Raw genomic sequence first — 6,896 nt, forward strand, 5'->3', positions numbered from 1 at the left:
AACATGTGTACAGAAACATCATCTGTGAGGTAGATAAGTGAAATTAATAGTTTCGTTTGTGGATCAATCACTAATCTTACCTCCCTTATTATTGCTATATTTTACATTATTCCAAACTACCAGTATTCATGTGGGGAGCAAGGGCATTATTTTAAATAGTTATGGCATTTCATTCTGTATAAAATAGATCCGAGAATCAGTTGCTTTGAAAATTTGATTGGAACCTTTTTTTACCAAGTACAGTATGTATGATCATTACAGCACTTATGCATTTGGGCTGGGATGTATAATAAAGGTATGTAAAAGTAATCATACTAACAGTATTTATGACGCACATTCAGAGGTAGAACTGATGTAAAGACATAACTACACAGCATAAAATGATGACTTTAAGTTACTTTTCTTGGAGATAGATACATTTTATTGTTTATTAGCAGTTCTCTTCATAATAGCTATCCATAGTTTACCATCAGAAAGATGCTTGTCAATACACCTTAGTACTTAGTTTTTTTCATTTTCCTTGTGAGCAGAAATTTTCTAGGTCAAGTAATGTTCACATCATACGTTACATAGAGATAGTTATTGTGCCTGATTTAAACAATATTATACAATGAAATGGCTGTTAAGGTCTTTGACAAGTGTTAAGACCAAGTTATTTTATGCCTCCTATCATGGTAAGTTTTCCCCTCTTATTTCATACCTGCACATGAAAGGAGAGCACTAGGCATCAAGTCAGCGATAACCCATGGCATCTTATTTTATATTTAATTTTTCATATTAAAACATAAGGATAACTATAAATCATACTTCTAGATTTTTCAAGGTTCTGAGAGAAGAATAGAAATAATTTTATGCATGGGCAAAGCCAAACCACTTTACTTTTTTCATCTCAACACTCTAGCTCGATATCTTATAGGGTGCAATGCAGCTTGTGATTACTGTCACCAGGCCCTCTGTTTTGTTATGTTTGTACAGTGCCTAGCATAGTGGAGTCCTGGTCCATCACTAGGGCTCCCAGGTACTGCCACAATTCAAAGAATAAAAGAAAATTCAGTGGAACTAAAAACACACCCAAACCTTTCACTTTGTTCCCAGACATTAATGTTGCTGTGAAACACGTCACAACTGTGAGCATCAAGAGAATTCGTGGCAGTTTAAACAATAAATGAACTTGGTGCACTTGAAAGATGATGGCTTGACAACTTCAGTGACTGAAGTCCTCTGCTTGTTTGTTGAACAGCAATGGTATGAGCAATGGCAGTGCAAGCTTCCCCACATTCACCCTACTCACTGAGGCTGTGAATAAGGGTGTTAATTGTGGGCATGAGTTTTGTGATGTAGACTCTAACAGCTACACTGCGACCACCAGACTAACTTTACATATGCCATCAGCCTGCTATCAATAGGGTGACCAACCTTTTCAAAAGGCAAAAGCGGGACACATGTAGGAGCCATGCCCCGCACCCCGGCTAGGCCAGAAGCCGGAGCTGGGCCATGCTAAGAGCTGCCAAAGGAGACCAGGCTGCTGTGAGGAGCATTGGACCCTCCATCTGCCCTGAGTGGGGGGCCAGGGTGCCAAAGAGCAACCCCCAGCCCATATCCCCACGACCCTGGGGCACATTGCCCAGGGCAGGCGGAAGATCTGAGGCTCCCCAGAGCAGCCTGGGCTCCCTGGGTGGCTCTTACTAGTGCCTGGCTCCAGTTTTTGGCCTGGCCAGGGGCAGGGCCTTGGGTGGGGGGAGCAGGGGGCTGGGCCTTGTGGCAAGGGTAGGGCTAAGGCCCACCTCAGCCGCCCCCCTCCCCCCGGCCCCGCCGGAAAGAGTCAGACACAGAGCGGTGCCACAGGGAATCCAGGACAGATGCTGTCCTAGAGTCACCCTAGCTATCAGGTGGCAATGAGTAGTCTAGGCTAGCTTCTTTCTGGATGTGAAACTCCCTGATCCATTACCAGAGCCGAGTTATCAAGGCTGCTGAGTATTCTGGATATTGACTTGAAAGTGAGCAAACCAGAGACTTCAGCCTCCCTTGGAAAAAAACTCACAAGAAAGAGTTCATGTGGGAGGCAAACTGCTTGAGGGGAGCTTTGCTTAAATAATGCTTGTGTGGGCACAGCTTGCTCCTCTCCCCTTCAGAAAGTGCAAGGGATTTCTGCCCCTCATCCATCCTCCCCCAGGGTCCCTGACCCACAATGCCAAGAGGGCTTACAGAAATACTAATACAGCTTCAGGCTGCACTAGCTTCAGCAATTTCACTACTAGTTGCTGGGGTGAGATGAGAGGAGATAATAATGAACATCCCTCTCCTGTTCACCCCCTTTTATATGCAGATCCTTGGATCCAGACAACCCACCTGAAGATCCAGAGATGAGGGGAAACCAGGCTGCAGAGATGGTTGGCCTAGCTCTCCACTGAAAAGGATAAGAAACACACACAGGGACTCTCACATGCTGTTTTCATGGGGGCAATCTGACTCCTGTACAGATTTCTATCCACAAAACTGTGTACACACAGACAACTGGGTGGAAATATCTGCATCGTGTGGACAAACTGGGAACTTGTCCATGAAGGTCAGCTACTTGCATGTGCAAATGTCCATAATTTTGAGCACATGTAACAAGAAATATGATCACTCTTCACTGATGCAACTTAAGGCTTGAGCTCTGATATTTTGACCCCAGGGTCACACTGTTTCCAAGCAAAATTAAACATGGAACAGCAAAAAGTAGCTCTTGATACTCCCAGTGAATCCTTGATGCTCTAATTTTTAAAATAAACAACGTAAAGGCCTGAAGTAACACTTTTCCCTGTTGACTTAGTCCTTCCCCGTTTGGCAATTATTAAAGACTTCCCTTTTCATTTAAAAGTCACACACCAGTATCTTTTCTGCCAATATGTTTTCTATCATAATGATGCTTAGCAGTTAAAAAAAAAATCTCGTTTTCAACTCTTAATCAATGGGAAGAGATAAGTTTGCCTTTAGTGTCACAATAATGTAAAAATAATGATGGCACAGCTCTCGGAATAGGGTTTGCTAACTTGCTCTTCTGTTACTGACTGACTTGCTGAAAAACAGAACTGTGAAAGTGCCTACTTAGACTGTAAAGTCTGTGGGGGCAGAGACCCTTTTTGTTCTGTTTCTACAGTGCTTAGCACAATGGGGTCTAAGAAGCTACCATAATACAAATAAATGATAAAGTGCCCTTCACTCACAGATTGCTAGGTATTTGGGGTCTTTTTTTATTAGTGTTAGCAATGAAGATGCAAATTTTTTAATAGTTGACATTTAGCAGCCAGAGAATATTCCATGGCAAATTATAATGATTTTTAAGTAATTCAGTTTTGAGCCTAGGTTGCCTTACAGAGTCTCTACTGCTTATTCATCTTTAATTTAAATTGGTGTTGATTATTACTGCACATCCCAACCTGTATATTTAACAAAAGAGTTGTCATCTCGTAAAACAAAATTGTTGGCAACAAAGTCCAATGTCTTGATGTGAAAGCTACAAAAATTCAATTTGGAAATAAATGCAATTTTTTAACAGTGAGGGCAATTGACCGTTTTAATAGCTTATTAAGGGATGTGGCAAATTCTCTATTTTTTGACTCAATGAAATCCTGGTCTCGTTAAAGTCAGTGACAAGACTTCCCTTGACTTCAATAGAATGAGGATTTAAACCCTCTAAATCAGGCACGGTGCTATGATTTATAAAGGAGCCTACGGGTGTTAAGTAGTCACCTCCTGCTGAAATGCAATAGAAATTGAGCATCTAACTCCCATAGGCACCCTAGTAAATTGTAGTCCAGATATTGTTTCAAAATAGATGCTCTAGACCAATGGTTCTCAACCAGGGGTACACAGAGGTCTTCCAGGGGGTATAGCAACTCATCCAGATATTTGCCTACCTTTATAACAGGCTACATAAAAAGCACTAACAAAGTCAGTAGAGTATCAGAGGGGTAGCCGTGTTAGTCTGGTTCTGTAGAAGCAGCAAAGAATCCTGTGGCACCTTATAGACTAACAGACGTTTTGCAGCATGAGCTTTCGTGGGTGAATACCCACTTCTTCGGATGCAAGACTAAAGTTTCATACAGACAATGATTTTATACCACTCTAAATAGTAGGCACTGAAATGTAAGTACAATATTTATATTCCAATTGATTTATTTTATAATCATATGGTAAAAATAAGAAAGTCAGCAATTTTTGGGTAATAGTGTGCTGTGACACTTCTGTATTTTTATGTCTAATTTTGTAAGCAAGTAGATTTTAAGTGAGGTGAAACTTGGAGGTATGCAAGACAAGTCAGACTCCTGAATGGGGTACAGTAGTCTGGAAAGGTTGAGAGCCACTGCTCTAGATCAACCAAGAATTACTGGACTCACTGTAGGAATGTCTGTGGGAAATCCTATGTCCTGTGTGAGACAGGAAGTCAGGATAAATTATCAAAATGGTCCCTTCTGGCCTTAACATCTGAGTCTATATGCCATGTAAAACATCACACATGTAAAGGTACAGTACTTTATGTGTACTGTCAATTTTCCAAAGAAAAAGCTAGTGAATTCTTGCAAATAATGGGAAAACTGTATGAGTCACCCTCATTAATGACAGTAGGAGAACACAGGACAAGCTGTTCTACACAAACTATTTGATATTATTTTTTATATTCCTAGATTTTAAAGCTAAAGGTACCATTGTGATCATCTAGTCTGTACAAATGAAGCCCTATAAATTCCCTGTCTGTTTTTAGCAAAACATCCAATCTTGATTTAAGAAGTGCGGTGATGGAGAGTCCACCACAAGCCTTGGTAAATTGTTCCAATGGTTAATTTTTCTCAGTGTTTAAAAATTTGCACCACATTTCCGGACTGAATTTGTCTAGCTTCAACTTTCAGACACTGGATCTTGTTAAGCTTTGGTTTGCTAAATGGAAGAGCCCTCTAATATTAAATTTCTGTTCCCTATGCAGAAATGTATAGACTATGATCAAGTCACTCCTTAACCTTCTCTTTGATAAGCTATAATGATTGAGCTCATTGAGTCTCCCTATAAAACCTGTTTTCCAATCCTTTACTCATTCTTGTGGCTCTTCTCTGAGTGGTTTCCAGTTTATCACCATCTTTGAATTGTTGACACCAGAACTGGACACAGTATTCCAGGAGCTATCAGATCAGTGCCAAATACAGAGTTAAAATAACCTGCCTACTTCTACTTGATATTCCCATTTATATATCCAAGGATTGCATTAGCCCTTTTGGCCACAGAGCCACACTGTGCATGTTCAGCTGATTATCCACCATGATCCCCATGTTCTTTTCACAGGGTCTGTGGCAGGGCAGGGGTAAAACCAGAGCTGCCTGGGGGGGGCGCAGGGGCAAGTGGGGCAATTTGCCCCAGGCCCTGGGCCCTGCAGGGGCCCCCAGGAGAGTTTTTTGGGGCCCCTGGAGCGGTGTCCTTCACTTGCTCCGGGGGCCCCGGAAAACTCTCGCAGGGCCCGGGCCCCCAGAGCTTCTTCCGCTCTGGGTCTTCAGCGGCAATTTGGTGGTGGGGGGTCCTTCTGCTCCAGGACCTGCTGCCAAAGTGCCCCGAAGACCCACGGCGGGGGGTCCTTCCGCCCCGGGACCCACCGCCAAAGACCCCAGGCCCCCTGAATCCTCTGGGCGGCCCTTGGTAAAACCCCTTGAATGCCCTGCTAAAATGCTGGCTAAGCCTGCTCTCGGGCAGAGAGGCCAGGGGCAGAGGCTCAAAGCAGCCAGCAGAGAGCCCAGCTGCGGGTCCTAGTGAGGGCTTGCTCACTGCAATAGACTAAGCTAAGCAGCTACAGCTGGGCTGAAGGCTAGGAGGGATATAAAAGCCCTGACCAAAACTCAGCTAGGAGGCTAACCTGGGAGGAGACAGGAGGCTACTGCTCTGTCTCCTCCTCACCACAGGAAGGGAGCCTCAAGGGCCAAGAGACCCTGGAATGCGTTAGAAAGTGGATAACTGTTGGGGGATAAAGAGGACTACATAGTGGCACTTTAAAATAAAGTACAAGGGTGAAACACCAGAAGAAGGTGTGAGAACTCTTATTTTACCAGCCTAAGCACTGGGCACAGGGAGAGAAGGAGGAAACCTGTGTGGACCCTGTGACAGTGTCTTTTACACTTAAGGACCAAACCTGGGTACTATTCATCAGGCTTTGAACTGTGCCTGATAAAGATCAGCAAGCCAGTAATTTCCAATGTTGAAATGATTCCAAGAAAGGGGTCTCTGTCTGTTCTGTGAGGAGGAGGAGTGGTGTTTCTTGGAAGACTGTAGCTCAGCCAAATGAGTTACCTCCTTCCTCCTGAGCAGACCTCTGTGGATCCTGGTGGTGTCAGATGTTACCACAGGCCTAGTAACCACTGGAACTCCTGCAGTAAGAGTTAGGAGAAGGGCCCATTCTCTTATTTGGGGAGAATGAGGAACTGTACTTTGGCAGGAGAAAAGAAATTTGGCAAACAGCTCTGCTTCCCCAATGTCATCCTCTGGCACCCAACTGAGGAATAATGATGGACTCACCTGGATGTAATCAGGCTCATGAAGTTGTCCTTTGGGGGTGTTGCCTCTCAGGTTATCATAGAATCATAGAATATTAGGGTTGGAAGAGACCTCAGGAGGTCATCTAGTCCAATCCCCTGCTCAAAGCAAGATCAACATCAACTGAATCATCCCAGCCAGGGCTTTGTAAGTGCATAGGCCTGTAAGTGCATATATGCATAGACCTCTGCAACTGTAAAATCAAGCTAGTCAGCAAGTACTTAGATATTAAATCCATGCAGTTCTGAAGCTAAGGCAGAATGCAGCAACCAACTTGACAAGCAGAGTATCTTGCTGTGAGCACATCACACCTATGCTCCAAGATCTGCATCTGCAGCCTA

Source organism: Mauremys mutica, chromosome 2 (genome assembly GCF_020497125.1).
Source record: "Mauremys mutica isolate MM-2020 ecotype Southern chromosome 2, ASM2049712v1, whole genome shotgun sequence".
Classification (NCBI taxonomy): Eukaryota; Metazoa; Chordata; order Testudines; family Geoemydidae; genus Mauremys; species Mauremys mutica.